Consider the following 17,503-nt stretch of genomic DNA (forward strand, 5'->3'; position numbering starts at 1 on the left):
AAATGTTAACTGAACAATATAAAAAGCATTATAGGATTATCTCTTGATTGTAATTTCAATGGGGAGTGTGAGAAGACTCTTCACTTGTAAATGGTGGAAATGATTTCTGTGTAACTATGTAAATGTTAACTGGGATAACAGGTCCCCTATTTTGTATATTGGAGCAAAAACTTCTATTAAATAATAAAATATGTTCTCTGAACATAAGTATTGTATTCTTTGTATATCCCTACTGTTGAGTCACATGGTCTCTGGTGCTTTTGTAACGTTCTCGAAACTTGTAAAAATGTTTAGCATTTCCTGCTTTAGGGAAGCAGCCATGCACCATACGGCTGGTCTACACTAGTTGGGGGGGATCGATCTAAGTCAAAGTATTTTAGTTCGACTTACCTGGCCATCCTCACGGCGGCAAGTCGACCGCTGCGGCTCCCCTGTTGACTCCGCTTACTCCTCCTGCCGAGGTGGAGTACGGGCGTCGATTTGGGGATTGATTACTACCCGCCGATCCGGCGGGTAGTATAGACGTGGCCATGGAGGAGAGTGTAAGGTATTTACACTGTAGTGGTCTTAGCAATGAGGTCCTATACTTAGCTTATGGGATAAAGCCTGACTTCCGAGGCCTTCGGCTTCCTCCTCGGGGCCCAACCTCAAAACCTGCCTCCCTTTCAGTCAGGTTCCCCTTCCCTTGGGATCTGCCAATGATTGCTCCAGGAGCAGAAAATAAATAAATAAAAAACAAAACTGTTCTAATGATCACCCTCTCCTTCCGTAGCTGTGATCACTTGAACACTCTCCCTTTACCTTATCATTGCAGAATTATTTACTGATTATACTGACCCTTCAATCAGCCCTTAAATGTTTTGTCCAGGCTTCCTAATTCTTTTAGGATCAAGACTCAAGACTATCAGTTTAAGCAGTAATTCCTTTAACAAGGCACGTATTAAAATTATCTTTGATGTTACTTACCTTTAGCGCTCTTTAAACAAAACTGGTTTCTAGATGTGTGTACGTGTGGTGTGTGTATGTGTACAAACATTGAATCCAGCCATGCCTAAAGGCTGCCAGATACGCATGCGTGTATATCAAATCAGGCAAGTTAATGAAAATATTCTGGGTAGAATTACAACACCGGTCACACTTGAGTGACAGGTCCTGCTTGCCTTTTGGACCTGCACACAGCTGCCAGATATGCAAGCGGGTATGTGTATTTAATGAAGTTGTGTGTATTGAGAGTGTATGTGTGTATTTGTCAGAAAAGAGAAAAAGGGGGGGAAAGAAGAGAGAGAAAAAATATTACTGCTTGGTGTCAGTCATCCTCTTCTCCCATAAGGGGTGCTATACCCTCTTTGACCTTGAAATAAAGCTTTCAAGCTTCAGGGTTTAAAATAGCACCTCAAGCCCACAAATACAGGGATGCCAAATACGTTACCCTAACATTTAGATGCCAATTATGTTACCTACAAATTTGTCTAATTTAACCAAAGGGTAACAAGGTTGTGGCCCGCCCTAAAGGAATTGCCAGGATGTTACCAGTCCCACAGAGGACTCCCCAGAGCATGTTAGTCTTGCTAACTCCTGAAAGGACACGGATACAGCCTTTGACTCAAGGATAGATGCACAAGCAGTAATTCTTCAAAAACAAAATAATTTTTTTTAAAAAGGTCTTTACATATTTAATAAAGCAAGAAAGAATATATAGAACACGGTAAAATGCAATAGAATTACATTTAAAGAATTGTATAGTTAAAGTGGTGCAACAGAATAAGAGACAGACTGCATAAGTTAGCTAATACATACAGAAAATGCAGTAGTTTCAACGTAACATGCAGATAAAGAGTCCGTATACACACAGGCTTTTAGTCTGTTACAATCTAATCCCTTACTTAATACAATGTGGCATACGTACGCTATATACACATATGAGAAACCATCATCACTTTCACGGACTAAAATAAAAAATTTACTTTAACACTAACATTAACACTTAAAACTAAACATTTAACATCCTGTAAGGGCTGGCCAAGCAGTTGCAAAACAGGTAGGGGAGATCTCACTCAAGATGTAGGCATCCAGCTTTATTTACAGACAGACCCATACACTCTTAAATAATAGGTAGAAACAATCAGACTTACACTTCTGTTCAAATTCCCTCTGTACCATCTAATTTGGTCCTTCTGACCTGTCTAATCTCTGGAGTGTTACTTCCACAGCTGCAGTCTCTTCAAGCTGTAGATGTAGTGTCCGTTGCTGCTGCCCAGGTAGCTGAGGTGTCTCGCTACTCCTGTTCTTTTAGAAACCCCCAAAACCCACTACAGTCTCAGTCTGCCAGCTGTCAGCCTTATGTACTGGTTGCTCTCTCAAGGTCAGCTCCTCTCAGCCAATCAGCTTCTAGCTTTCTAGTGCCTCCCCTGACATCATAGACATAGAGCTCCTCCCCTGATGCCATCTTGGGTAAAAGTTCTTCCCTCTAACCTGAGCCCCTTCAGCACCCAAACCCCCTCCTAGAGCTTGCACCCCACCCTGCACCCCAACCCTCTGCTCCAGGCTCAGCCCAGAGCCCCTTCCCACACCGAACCCCTTGGCCCCATCCCAGAGCCTACACCCCTTCCCGTATCCCAACCCCCTGCCTGGTGAAAGTGAGTGGGGGTGGGGGAGAGTGAGCGATGGAGGGATGTAGTGAGTGGGACGGGGCCTCTGAGAAGGGGCAGGGAAGGGGGGGACAAGGGTGTTTGGGTTTGTGTGACCAGACAGTTGGCAACTCTAGTACGGAACCCTGGGGGACACCACTACCGCTCTCCATTCTGAAAACTGACCATTTATTCCTACCCTTTGGGCTGGTCTACACTGGGGGGAGGGGAAGGGGGTCGATGTAAGATACACAACCTCAGCTACGGGAATAGTGTAGCTGAAGTCAACGTATCTTATTTTGACTTGCCTCCTGTCCGCACGGCGTGGGATCAACGGCCGCGGCTCCCCTGTCGACTCCGCTTCCACCTCTCGTCCTGGTGGAGTTCCGGAGTCGATGGGAGCACGTTCGGGGATCGATTTATCATGTCTAGATGAGATGCGATAAATCTATCCCCGATCCGGCGGGTAGTGTGGATGTACCCTTTGTTTCTGATTTTACCAATCCATGAGAGGACCTTCCCTCTTATCCCATGACAGGTTACTTTGCTTAAGAGTCTTTGGTGAGGGACGTTGTCATAGGCTTTCTGAAAATCTAAGTACACTATATCCACTGGATCCCCCTTGTCCATTTGCATGTTGACCCCTTCAAAGAATTCTAGTAGATTGGTGAGGCATGATTTCCCTTTATAAAAACCATGTTGACCCTTCCCCAACAAATTATGTTCAGCTATGTGACAAGGTGACAATTCCCACCAATTTCATGGCTTCCCTTGCAGGGGAGACAAACCTGGAACAGGCATGTGATGAAATCCCTTTCATTTCACTGACACCCGATGCAACCGTAATCTCAGACACATCTTTCTTAGACTGGGGAGCCTACTGGGCAGTCATATGGCACAAAGCATGTGATCTCTTTGGGAGGCCAGGATGCACATTAATCTCAAAATTATGGGCACTCCAACTGGCTTGCAATGCATTCCTCCCACATTAATACAATCCCAAAATGTCCATGTAATGTTGGACAACATAATGACTACCAGCGGCATTTTGGCAGCAATGCCTCTGGATGCTGCTGCTTCTCGGTGGCATTTTGGCAGCAACGCCTATTGACGTTGCCACTTCTTGGCAGCATTTTGGCGGATGTTCGTCTGCCAGCCACGGTGGCTCATCGTCTGGCGCCCACCAGACGAAAAAGGTTGGGGACCACTGGTGTATATGTACACATCACTTAAGCTTCCCATAAATTCACCAAACAGAAGAGAAATTAGATGAAAAATTGTAGCTTCCAAACTTCTATCCTCCTCCCTTTCTTCATTGTAGGGTCCTATGTGGAAAGTAATATACATTTGACTGAAAAATAGTTATAGAAAAATTAAACAGAGCCTGGGAAGGGGAGGTTACTTACCTATAACTGGAAGTTCTTTGAAATGTGTGATCCCTATCTGTATTCCACTGAGGGTTATACAAAAACCCAGAAGTCAGTGGATGAGTAAAGACAAAGTACCCCTCCTGTGGAGGGTGGAAGGCACTGATAGCAGCCATGTGCACTTTGATGGAGCTGAGAGTGAGGCCAGGCATCTTCAGAGAGAGAGATAGTCCAGAATAAGAGGGATGTCCACATCCTCAGGGGCAAGACTCCTGTGCTGGGACCAAGAAGTGAAACGCTTCCACTTGGCCCCATAGGAGCATCTCATGGACTCCTGGCTGCTCAAGAGAATGTCCTGCACTGTTGAAGAACTTTAACAAAGATGCCCATCCAAAAACCAAGCTCTGAGGTGAAGAGTCGGATTGGGATGCCGGATCTCTCTGCCGTGTTGTGTGAGTAGTTCCAGGAGAGCATGGGAAACCAAAACTGTCAAGGCCAGAAGGGGGCAATCAGAATAACCATCGCTCAACCCTGCCTGAACTTGTGCAGGACTTGTGGCAGGAACGTGTGAGTCGTGTGCTCACCCATATGGACCCCCCATCCGATAAGCAATGCGTCCGTGATAATTGTCATGGAAGGTGAAGACAGGAGGCACGGTATCCTGGTGCACACCCAAGCTGGATCTGTGCATCACTCAAGGGAGGAGAGAACCTCATGGGGAAGAGTGAGGAGAAGGGCATAGTATGGTACATAAGGGAATAGACCCTCTGGAGCCATAGCTGTAGGCAGTGAAACTTCAGATAAGCAAATACAGTCACGTAAGTGCAAGCCACCAAGTGCCCAAGAAGACAAAGGTAGGTTCTGGCCAGGATAGAAGGATTGGACGCCATCCTGGAAATTAGGTCCTCAAGGGTCTGGAACCTGTCCCCCGGCAGGTATGCACAAGCCGAGACCACATTTATATGTGCCCCAATGAACTCTACGGATTTCATGAAGTCCAAAGTCCATTTTTTGATGTTTACACTCACTCCCAGGGCTGAGAGGAGAATGAGCAGCATGGAAGTTTGAGGCTTGAGCTTCCCTTCTTGATTGTGTCACCAGCAGTCAATTGTCGAGATAAGGGGATATAAGGATCCCTCGATGGCAGAGGTGGGCTGCCACAACTGAAAAAACTTTGGTGAATACACGAGGAGCAGTGGTGAGTGCGAACGGAAGAACCCTGTACTGAATGTGATGATCTGTCGTGAATCTTAGGAAATGTCTGTTGTCAGGGTGGATGTTCACACGAAAGTAAGTGCCCTGCATACTGAGAGCCATAAACTACATGCCTCTTTCTAGGGAAGGAATGATGACTGCCAGAGTGACCATGCAGAAGAAACGGTCGAGACAACAGAGGTCTAGATCAGTTGCCACCCCGTGTTTCTTCTTGGGGACTAGGAAATAAGTGGAATAGAACCCTGCTCCCTGGGAACAGGTTCTCTCTCTCCCCTGAGCAGTAGGGAGTCCACTTCTAGCATGAGGATACTGTTGTGAGAGTGATCCCTGAAGGGGGGTCAGCGGGGGATGTGGACCAGGTAGCATTTTTAACTCAATCATATAACCATGTCCAATGACATCAAGGACACACTTGTACATTGTTATCGCACTCCAAGCTGGCAAGAAGACTGCTAGGTAACCACTGAAGGGAGTGGGACAGGAGCACAGCATGAGTAATGGTGATTGGAAGCTCTGAGTGTATTCAGAAATAGCACTTCTGAGATGATTGAGTGTGCGATGCAGAAGATTGTGTTGACAATGAACTGGAGGGACAGGGTCACTGGGTCCTCTGCTGTTTGTGAGGGAGCTCATAGGACCATGGTTGGAATAATTGGGGAGTTTTCATCCGCTGGGTCTAAGGTGGACAGTAGAGTTTGTGCTTGGGCGACAGTGTGTAGATGCCCAGCCACCAGAGGGTGGCTCTAGAGTACTTGAGGGAGTGAAGGGAGTCATCAGTCTTCTGATTTATCTGTCGAAGGAAAGATCTTCTATGGTGGTCTGGACTTCCTTCAGGAAGCCAGAGGAATGTAAACAGGACTCTCTGCACATGATGACCCTGTAGCCATTGTATGCGAAGAGGTGTCCGCTCTGTCAACCACGACCTGAAGCTTTGTCCTTGACACCAATTTCCTTTTCTCTAGGATAGCCTGGAATTGGGCCTGATCCTGCTGGGGGGGAGCTTGTTAGTGTAGGTAAAGAAATTATATTTCGCGAATAGAGCCATGTAGTTCGAAATACAAAATTGCAGGCTGGCAGAGGAAAAGACCTTGCAGTCCAAAAAGTCCAGGCACTTTGCCCTCCTTATCTGCCAGGGTGGAGTGTGGGTGCTGTTGGTGAGGCCCGTTCAATTGCTGCTTGAATAACAAGAGAGTTGGGTGGAGGGTTGGAGAAAAGAAACTCAGATCCCTTCAGAGGCACATAGTACCACTTTCCCACCACTTTGGGGGTAGGTTTGCAGGTGGCCAGAGTGTGCCGAACAGTCCCAGCTGGTTGAATGATGACCTCATCTATTGGTAAGGCCACCCTGGCTTGTACCAAAATGTATAAGATATAGAGCAGTTGGTGCTGTTTATCTTGCACTTCCTCCAGTCGGATGTTGAGGGCCCTGGCCACCCTATGAAGCAGTTCCTGAAATTGTCAGAAGTCATCTGGGGGTGAGGGAGGAGTTGAAGACACTGGGGCATCCAGGGAAGAAGAGGAGAATCACTCCAGATCCAGCGGTACCATTGGAGTGGGGTTCAGTGGTGTGACATCTAATGGCGTATCCGAACGCCTGCTGGATGACAGAGAAGGAGAGAAAAGAGATCCCTCATGGGCAGAGTGAGAAGGTTCTGACGGTGGGTACTGCAACCATGAACCCCAGTACAGCTATCCCAGTGGTTCCATTGGACGTTTAGGAGGGCCCCATGGAGCCGGGTACCAAGGGCCCCGATGCTGGGTAAATGGCAGATACTGCCAAGGAGCCAATGGGGAATTGGGGTACTCACTGGAGGTATGGGAGGGGTGGGCCTTGATCCCTGTCCAAATCTTCGAATCCGAGAAATCAGAAGCTGGTTCAAATGGCAGTGCGGTTGGAACTGATGGAACTATAGAAGGCTCTCAGGAGCGGGCGGGAACGTGGCCCAAAGGAGGCAAGTCCATCGTGAGCATGCACACTCTGAGGAGGCGATAGCACTGGAGGGCAAGAAGACCTCTCTTCAGCTAAAGCAAACAGTTCATGCCATTCAGGGGCTGATCCAAGTCTCCCCAGCATCAGTGGCACACACGTTTCATCTGGAACCAGAGTCAGAGTGGGGGACTGCCATGGAACTGAAGATTCCCTGGATCTCGATGGTGCCAAATATACCGCCTAAAAATGAGGACACTGCAAAAATATAGTAATTCTTGTATAGCGCTTCTACACTAGCCTGCTACATCAACAACACTGTAATGGAAATTGAAGGGATTTCTGCTCACAGGCTGTTAAAGTCAATGGCTGCACTATGCTGTGGAAGCAGTAGGGTGGATAGAAATGTCTCTTAGGGCTCTTATCACAGTACCAACTCCAGCTACATAATAGAGAGGCAGCCTTAGTTCCACAGCTTGGTCAATACATAATTAGCAATAAAAATAGTTGACTAATTAAAAAAAAACAACCCCACACACTCACCCAAACTGCTCACTTGGAAGTCTAAGAAATTCCCTCCCTACATGATGATATCATGGATCATCCATTGCTGCGTTTTTTGTTTCACAGATAGAAAAACTTTTGGTTTTAAACACAAAGCTATGGAAAACTCTGTAGTCTCAGTGCACAATAATGTAGCTTTGTATGCACCACTTTACAAAGTTCCTTTGGCAGCCTGGATGTAGGAAAAAATGGGTAAATCTGGCTTTGCCCTGCACAATGTGTTGCTTTTAGTAAACCAATGGCATTCTGGCTGACCTGCATAGAACAGATGATAATGTTCAGGGGCTGACTGGAGCTAACACTTAGAGCAGAGATGGGCAAACTACAGCCTGCAGGCCACATCCGGCCCGCGGGACCGTCCTGCCTGGCCCCTGAGCTCCCAGCTGGGGAGGCTAGCCCCTGGCCCCTCCCCCACTGTCCCCCATCCCCCGCAGTGTCCATATTACTATTTTTATTTTAAGCAAGCTAGCTTGAGCCCTGCTCATGCATCTCGCTCTCTGGGATGAACGGCTCACTCCCAGCTGCAGTGTAGACATAACTTGACTGAAATGGTGGATGGAAGGATTTAGTTCCATGTGATACTCCTGATTTCCAGTCCAGTAACCTTTATGTGGATCTTTAAGCAGAGTAAATTGTTTCTATATTATTGTGAATAGCTGCTTTGGAGAATTAATTTCTGAGTTCTTCTAACTTTTTATGGTCTCTCCTAACCACCCAGGTCATTTGCAGTCTAAGCCCAGAAATGTCCATAATTCAGAAAAATTCAAAAGCTGACAGTACAGGATAACATCTATTCAAACACAAACCTGTGTTAGTGCGGCACTAAAAATGATTAATTCCATTAATCCAAAACCCTAACATGAAGATCAAGCGCAACACCATACAAAAGGTGGGAGAGAAGTTCAATGTCTCTCTTAGTGAGTTGTTTAAAACGCTGATAACTTTTAACATTCAATGGAATCACATAAAACTTCCATGAAAACTCACATTGGACTGGGAGTTCTGGAATCTTGAGGAAAGTTAATTTTCCTTATAAAGTCAAGGGAACAAGTTTCAACTTTGGTTGCTTTTGTTAAGTCAGTCTTAACTCTGGAGTAGTGACCAGTGCATCCATTATCTGAGTTGTTACAGAGAATTCTTTCCTGGGTATCTGGCTGGTGAGTCCTGCCCACATGCTCAGGGTTTAGCTGATCACCATATTTGGAATCAGGAAGGAATTTTCCTCCAGGGCAGATTGGCAGAGGCCCTGGGGGGGTTTCGCCTTCCTCTGCAGCGTGGGGCAGGGGTCACTTGCTGGAGGATTCTCTGTACCTTGAAGTCTTTAAACCACAATTTGAGGACTTCAGTAGCTCAGATATAGGTTAGGGGTTTGATACAGGAGTGGGTGGGTGAGATTCTGTAGCCTGCCTTGTGCAGGAGGTCAGACTAGACGATCATAATGGTCCCTTCTGACCTTAAAATCTATTATTATAAACACACTCATACTATACGTGTGTGTGTGTGTGTGAGAGAGAGAGAGAGAGAGAGAGAGAGAAATTCCTGGGAATATATTTTTAGGAGTGAATTAAGAATGTTAGGAGAAATGTGCCTGTTTTGATATTATTTTATTCTATTTATTGTTGTTGTTATGTTTTCCTTGGTAAATATATGGTAGCTGAGATACAAAGGTCCCATTTTCCAGTATATGTAAATGACAACACTTTGCCTAAATAAAAAAAAAATCCTTTTCAGAAACTCTGTGTGAGTGTGTGTGTGAGGGAAAATCAAACATTAATCATTTACTGTGATGACTGGTAAAGTATAGTTTTGAACCATAAAATGGTTAAGTAACTGCTATAGTAAAACACACTTTGGGTATAGTATGTAAATATTTTCCTTTTCCAATCTGTAGATCCTCTGCTCATTCGCAGAGACAGCTGCAAAAATAAAAACCAGTCCTAGTGGTTAATTGAAGTCAAATGCTTGCCACTGGCCGCAGTGTATGTACTCACTGTTATATAAACTGTGAAATAGTGATGAACGTTGTCATTCCATATTACACAACAGTGAGGCAAATCAAGACCTCATGAGACAAAACAGATGAATCCAAAATGATGATTATATGAAAAGGCACTGCACAATTTACTGTAGGAGGTGAACTGTGAGCAAATTATAAAACTTTCAAGTAATGAACACTCAACAATCTAAACTGCAGGTTTAGGATGTCTCTGTGACTGTTGCATAAGTATATATGGCTGGATATGTTACATTACACAATATTCAAATAGGATTTAAACCAGTCCTCTGAAGACCGAGATGTGAAAGATGAGGTGATTTAGAGTTGCATATAATCTCTTACTAGATATTTGATCAGTAGCCAAAATCTCACTAATGGCTATTTCAACTTCAGGGACATTTTGTTTTTGTTTGAGGAAGCAAGTGCAATAAAGGGGAAAAGTAATTAAGTTCATGCAAGAGATCTAAGCTTTGAAAATAGAATGATACAAGCAGTTCTGGGGGAGGAGGAAATCTAATTCTGCTTGAAACATTGTCTTTCTGTGTAAAAAATTAAATCCATCAATTTGCATGGGCAAACACTAACATTGCACAAAGCAGCTTTGAAGAAGTTCCAGCTGGCTTAGTAGGTGGCCTGCCCCATGCTGAACAACACTGGTCATTGCAAACATATTACCCCACTGCTCTCTACACTGGCTTCCTGTAGAATGCTGGAATGAGTCCAAGGTACTGATCTTGAACTTCAAAGCCCATAACAGAATGCACTCAAGGTGTGTCCCTTTGTGCCTGGAACAGGGGACACTGTTTTGCTAAGAGGGCCCACACCTCTTATTTGTATGACACGAGTACCCCAGCTGCGATCAGGGCCCCATTGTGCGAGACAGGGCCTGAACTGAAGAGCTTCCACTGTAAACAGCTACAAGGATGGAAAATAGGAAAAGAGAAATGAAAGGACTTGCCCAAGGTCAAACAGCAGGGCAGTGATATTGCTAGGAATAGAAGCAAGATCTCCTGACTCTCATGCTAGGTCCCTATTTGTTAGATAAGGGTTTCTCAATCCATGGGTTGGGACCCAAATTTGGGGTGCCAGAATGTTTCAAAGAGTTGCATGGCAGATCCTGGAGCTCTTGTCCTACTAGGCAGGTTGGGCTTACTTGCCTGGTCGAGGCACTGCAACCTTTAGTGTCCCAGCGCCACTCAGATTTGGTCTATCTGTCATGATGAAGGTAGGCCAAATTTGAGTGAGTGGCACTGCAACCCCATGAGCCAGGTCACAACTCCACTTACACAAACTTGGTCCAGTCAGGGAGACGGGGTGAACCTGAATGGCGCTGCAACCCTGGAGGTTGCAACACCTGGAGAAGAGACAAGCCCAGACAGCTGCAGGAGCTGCCACTGTGGGGTGAGTGCTGGGCAGGATCCAAACCCCCGAGGGGCAGGATCCGACCGAAACCACCCCAGGGTAGGGCTGTAGCCAGGGCAGGGCAAGCAGGGCAGCTGCCCAGAGCACAAAGCCGCGGGGGCAGCTCAGGCTGGCGACACCAGACAGCTCAGGGCAGCCCCATGTGGCAGGGCTCAGTTGGGTCAGCCCCGCGTGGTGGGGTGGCAGGGCAGTGAGGCTCAGGGAGGGAGCACGACCTCCACCCCCAACTCATCTGAGTGGGACATCCAGCCAAAAAATCAGGGGGCCACTTGATTATGCATGGCCAACCCCCCCCCACCCCGCACACATTGCTTCTCATAAAGGGCACAAATATAGTCAGCAGGGCCAGATGGTATTCACCCAAGAGTTCTGAAGGAACTACAATGTGAAATTGCAAGACTACTAACTATAGTCTGTAACCTATCATTTAAATCAGCTTCTGTACCAAATGACAGGAGAATAGCTAATGTGATGCCAATTTTTAAAAAGGGCTCCAGAGGTGATCCCAGCAATTACAGGCTGGTAAGCCTGACTTCAGTATCAGGCAAACTGGTTGAAAGTATAGTAAAGAACAAAATTGTCAGACACATAGATGAACATAATTTGTTGGTGAAGAGTCAACATGGTTTTTGTAAAGGAAAATCATGCCCCACCAATCTACTAGAATTTTTTGAGGGGGTCCAACAAGCATGTGGCCAAGGGGGATGCAGTGGATATAGTATATTTAGATTTTCAAAAAGACTTTGACAAGGTCCCTCACCAAAGGCTCTTAAGCAAAGTAAGCAGTGTGGAAGTACAGAAAGAACTGACAGGGATTTGTAGGGGATCTTAATGCATGACAGTCTTTGTTAGCAAGAGTTAGGCTAGCTGTAACCCTAATAACGCGAGATTTGTAGAAGCGAGGATTGTGTGAGGCGAGTGGAAAAGAACTGTGTGAGAAGTTGTTTTTCGACCTTGTGTAGATAATACAATATGTAGACTGGCGTCTCTTAGGTCATCCTGATATCTTGTTTTTCTCACTTATGTATAAACAAAATGTAGCTGTTGCTTATTATTGTCTGTAACAAAAGTATAAATGCTGCTGTAATTGTTTACCTGTTGAGAGACCTATCTAGGAAGGGGAGACCCTATGTCCTAGTGCACTCTTTCCCTGTTGTAGCTGCTAAACAGAATAAAGTATCTGACTCTGCTGCACCCAAACAAAAAGCGAGAACTGAGTTATTCTCCGACAGCAGTCATGGGATAAGAGGAAAGGTTCGCTCGTGGATTGGGTTTAAATTAGCTGTTACCAGGGCCAGCACTTCCATTTAGGTGACCTAGGCGGTCGCCTAGGGTGCCAGGATTTGGGGGGCGCAGCATTTTGCTGCCCTCGGCAATTTGGCGGCGGGGGGTCCTTCCGCGCTCTGGGTCTTCAGCGGCAATTCTGCGGCGGGTCCTTCACTCGCTCCGGGACCTGCCGCCAAAGTGCCCCGAAGACCGGGAGTGCGGAAGGACGCCCCCGCCGCAGAATTGCCGCCAACGACTGGGAGCGCGGAAGGACCCCTGCCTAGGGCGCCAAAAACCCTGGCGCCGCTCCTAGCTGTTACCACTTAAGAAAGAGATCTTGGAGTCATTGTGGATAGTTTTCTATTGTGGGCTTTCAACAGTTAATCCCACTCCAAGGTAAACAAAGCAGCTCAGAAACCTGGCAAGAGAAGATTGGGTTTCAGAGTGTGAGCTCCAGCCCAAGTGAGAAAGGCCACACTGCTAATTTTCGCACTGTAGTGTGAGCTTTGAGAGCCCGGGTCTGTAGCCCTGGGCTCTGAGATTTGCTGCCATGGGAGGCCTGACTTTCAAACTAACCAGCTCAGCTTGCGTTTCATACAGTAAATAAAATGCCCTCAAATGAGCTACAGGCCAAGAATTGTTCATGGCAATTGTTCAGCAGCTATTTTGGAAGACCCAGTACATTAAAGAGACTCATAAACTGCTTGCAGACAGTGGTGACAAGGCAGCTAAATTCATCAAGTAAATGTTTTGTTATGAGTTATTTACTTGGTCTTAAAAGAGGTCCTGCTTTCCTCTCCATTAATTCATTAATAGCTCCATGCTCTGCGAAGCAGCAGGGAGACTCTCAGGGGCAGGCAGCTGAGCATTCTCACCAGATGGCTGAAAGAATTGGGCCCCTTACTGGAGGGACTCAGTGTCAGAGCACTATGCCAGCCCCGCCTCAATGTGAGGGCTTTCACAAGGAGGTCTGAAGAGCATCTTTTTCCTCCTCATTGGTGGCGGGAAGGAGAAGGGACAAAAGAGAGAAAAGCGCAAGGGAGGAAAAGGGAAGCACAAGAGGACAAACCTCAAACAACCCCACTGAGTCTAAGGGACAGGGTCCCAGCTGGGAAATATTTCTGACATTTTAACCTTGTGTTTTCTGTGCCTAGCATACAGCCAGTGACAGATGGCTCAGACTGAACAGGTTCCAAACCTCAGTGATGCTCTTACCCTGTAAGCAGGGAAGGTCTGTTTTCTACTAAAATCAATAGCAGGAAAGGAGAAAAACTCGGAGGCTCCATCCTAGCGCTCAGGTAAGTGAACCACATCCTGTCTTAAGTCCTCCTAAGAGATACCTTGAGATAAAGACTTGCCACAGGGATCTCCTGCCCCGCATGGCTGATGTCAGGAGCTCTGTGAGGTCACTGCCTCCACACCACCTTTGCCCAATAGGCTGAGGTCTTTGCCAAAGGCCTCTGTGAAGTCACGGCCACATCCGCCTCTCCCTTGGAGGACTGATGTCCTGGCCCCGGCTAGCACCTTTGGAGGTTTGAGCACTCATTCACTCACTGTTGACTCTGGGGATCAAGCAGGTTACAGAAGCTGCTCTCCATGGCACATTTTCATAGAGTGATAGATTCCAAGGCCCGAAGGGACCATTAGCTCATCTAATCTGACCTCCCATATAACACAGACCATTACATTTCACCCAAGGATCTCATTAGACCTTTTTGCCATGTCATCACACTGGGAGCTCATGTTGAATTACTTGTCCACTATGACCCCCTAAATCTCATTTGGAGTCACTGCTTTCTAGGATGCAGTCCCATTTGCTGTAGATACAGCCTGCATATCTTGTTCCTAAATGCATAATTTTGCATTTAACTGTAGCAATACCCATTTTGTTAGCATGGGCCCAGCTTACCAAGTGCTCTAGCTCACTCCATATGACTGCCCTGTCCTCACTATGATTTACTACTCCACTCATTCTAATGTCTAATGTCAGCTGCAAATTTTATCAGCTTTTATATTTACTTCCAAATCACTGGTGAAAATGTTGAACAAGCTTGTTCAACCCCACAGGCACCACAAACGTGTGGGGCACTGCAGACCAGGAACAAGTCTGTCAGCCCTGCTTTCACATGGAGAAGTTAGAAAAAAACAACAGCTTCTGTCTGGAAGGTTGATGTGTAGCATTACTTTATGGAGTCGTGAGTCTGTATCATAATGCACATGGACAATGGGACAGAATTGAAGTTGCACATTCTGGCATTTCCTGACTTCTGCGTGCTTGATGTTGCAACCTTGATGTTCTTTTAATGTAGTTTTTTGCATGGAGTTTCCTAGGTTTTAAGAAAAACAAACTTTAAAAAAGTAGAAATTTCATGATGTGGCATCATATTGACACTTATGGGCAGAGGTGCCAAATTTGTCCTTTCCCAGGGGGTGATTGACTCCTGCTCTGCCCCAGGCCCTGACCCCACTTCACCCCTTCCTCCAAGCCCCCACCCTGCCCCACCTCTTCCCCTTATTCCCACTCCATTCTGTCCCATCGCGCCCCGCCCTCGCTCCTCCCCCTCCTCCCAGCATCTCCTGCACACTGCTAAACAGCTGATCCGCAGCAGGCGAGAAGTGCTGGGAGGTAGGGGGAGGCGCTGATTGACATGTCTGCCAGCAGGTGGGAGGCACTGGGGGATGGGGGAGGAGCTGATCGGCGGGGCTGCTGGTGGGTGTTGAGCACCGACCATTTTTTTCCTGTGGGTGCTCCAGCCCTGGACCACCCACAGAACCAGCGCCTATGCCTACATGGGCCATCAGCAGAGTTGGCACTTTTGGATTCACCACACAGCCCTCTCCCACTGGACCTAGTGGAGTAACTGATAGCAGTAGTAGATTGTCATCCTCTTTATGGACCAGCATTAGAGGAGGATGAGACACACTTTGCCAGTGGGTTTCACAGCTATTTGCTGACAGCAGAGGAATCGTGAGACTCAGGAATCTTAGATTCCCTTCCCAGTGCTGGAGAGGAGAGTGCTCTGATTGGGCAGGCTCTTCTGCCTTGCTCCATTCCACTCCTGTCTCTTCATCCCAGCCCCAGTCTCCTTGAACAGCTAGTCCTAATCTTCCCCCCTAGACTCACTGAGTCCCAATCTCCCTCCCCTTCCCAGTCTCCCCTCATTCCCACATCCAGTCCCAGCCTCCTTGTCAGGCTAGTGCCCCCAACCCAGTTCCTCATGCAATCTGTCTCTCCCCTACCACTACCCACCAGCTCCCAGTCTCCATCATCAGGTTCCCCATCCAATCTCAGTCTGTCCCCACCCCCAACTCTTTGCCCCAGTCTCTCCCCCTCCCTGTCTCTGCACATCTCACAATCCCAATCTCCTTGCCCACTGGTCTGACCTTTCTGAACTACTAGTTCTAGTTTATCCCCCACTCCCAGCCAGTCACAGCTCTTCACTCCCATCTCCTCATCCAACTTGTCTCCCTCCCCCACCCTGGCCTTTGGACTCAATCTCCTTCCCCAGGCTCCTCCTCCATTTTGAGTGTCTCCCACCCACCTAGGCCTCTTTGCCCAGCCAGTCCCATTTCTCCCCTGGCATCTTGTCAGATCTCTCCCTCATGTCTTCTTTCCTTCTGTCCCTCCCAACCACTCAATTGGTTCTCAGTCCCAGTCACCTACCCCCACCTCCCAGTCTCTATCCCCACTGCAACTCCTAGTCCCAATTTCTCTTCCGCCCCCAGTCTCTAGTCCCAGTTTCTTCCTTCTCCATCATAGGCACTGACTCTGTGGGTGCTCCAGGGCTGCAGCACCCATGGGGAAAAATTAGTGGGTGCTCTGCACCCACTGGCAGCCAACCTCCCCTCATCCCCCACCACACCTCCTCCACCTCCCCTGAGCACGCCATGTCCCCGCTCCTCCACCTACCTCCCAGAGTTTCCCGCCCGGCCACTGCCAAACAGCTGCATTAGCATGCTCCAGGGTGGGGGTGGGGGGAGGAGCAGGAACGTGGCGCACGCGGGCAAGAGGTGGGGCTAGGGTGCGGAGTTGCAATATTGGAGCAGGGTGGAATTGGGGTGGGGTCTTTGGAGAAAGGGTTGGAATGAGGGTGGGCAAGGGGGGTGGGAAGAGCCGGGGCAGCGGGGGCATGGAAGGGGTGGAGTGGGGGCAGAGTCGGGGACAGGGGGGGGCGGGTTGAGCACCCACGTGAAAGAGGGGAAGTCAGCGCCTATGCTCTCCAGCTCTCCCTGACCCAAGCCCTTATCCCAACCTACACTCCCTGACATACACGTCCAGCTCTTGTCCTCTCTGCTTTCATATAAGGCATCTTTCTCCTCCATATTTCATGGGCCCAGCACAGGGGGGTCACTGAGGAAAGACAGTCTCCCAGCTCTCAAGTCAGTGCCTGGGCTGGTGTGGCCCACTGAAACCCGGAGCTGCAGTTGCTGGGAAAGTCTCCCCGCTGTGGGCAGGAGCGCAGCCAGTCAGGACAGAATCTTTGGGAAATTTAACTGCTAAAAATCTGCATCTCTACTGAGCATGTGCAAACTGAGGTGTTTTTTTTAAAGGCTCATAATTTGGGCAGATTTTCACAGGGATGGCAAAAGTTACATGCCTAACACAGCAGCCATGCTCCCTCTCTAAAGTTTGAAAAAGCTATAAGCAACTGACAACAGGGTCTTATAATGGGAAGCATCAGCCAATAATAATAGCCAGTGCTGCCAACCCCAACTGTAACAGAATCTACTGTTTTGCTATGGAAGGATTGCAGTGGGGTGTTAGGATTTACCGAGAGAGCTTTTGGAAGAGTAAAACTACTGTGCCTAATCTGGTGTTAAATTGTCCAGTACCCAAATTCCTAGCATCCATTGCTATAGTGTGGTAGTTTCACAGGCTTCATTCTCTATTTTTTCTCTTACTTGTGCAATGTAGCATAGCCCTTGCTGGGGAGTTGTCCTGAATCAAAGGCCTAATTTAAAGTCCAATGAAATCACAGGAGACTTTCCATCAGGCCTTGGCTCTTGCCCTAATTTCTTATTTTAAAGTTTGGTCTCTATTTTCATCCCCAGAAACCCCTGTCTACTATACAATAGCCCCATCAGATCAAATGCAGCCTTCTCTTCTTCATTTTTAAGA

At 47.4% G+C, this 17,503-nt stretch overlaps 1 long non-coding RNA gene across 1 annotated transcript in view; it reads right to left on the reverse strand.

The window, feature by feature from the left end:
* The window catches only part of LOC123370516, a 101,002-nt gene extending 87,250 nt beyond the window's left edge, over positions 1–13,752 (reverse strand). Inside the window, exons 1-2 of the long non-coding RNA XR_006579443.1 lie at positions 13,600–13,752; positions 2,133–2,262 (exon numbers count right to left, since the gene is read on the reverse strand). This is a non-coding gene — a long non-coding RNA (uncharacterized LOC123370516). The remainder of the gene's footprint in view (positions 1–2,132; positions 2,263–13,599) is intronic.
* Positions 13,753–17,503: the final 3,751 nt, after the last annotated feature.

This window comes from Mauremys mutica, chromosome 1, assembly GCF_020497125.1.
Source record: "Mauremys mutica isolate MM-2020 ecotype Southern chromosome 1, ASM2049712v1, whole genome shotgun sequence".
Classification (NCBI taxonomy): Eukaryota; Metazoa; Chordata; order Testudines; family Geoemydidae; genus Mauremys; species Mauremys mutica.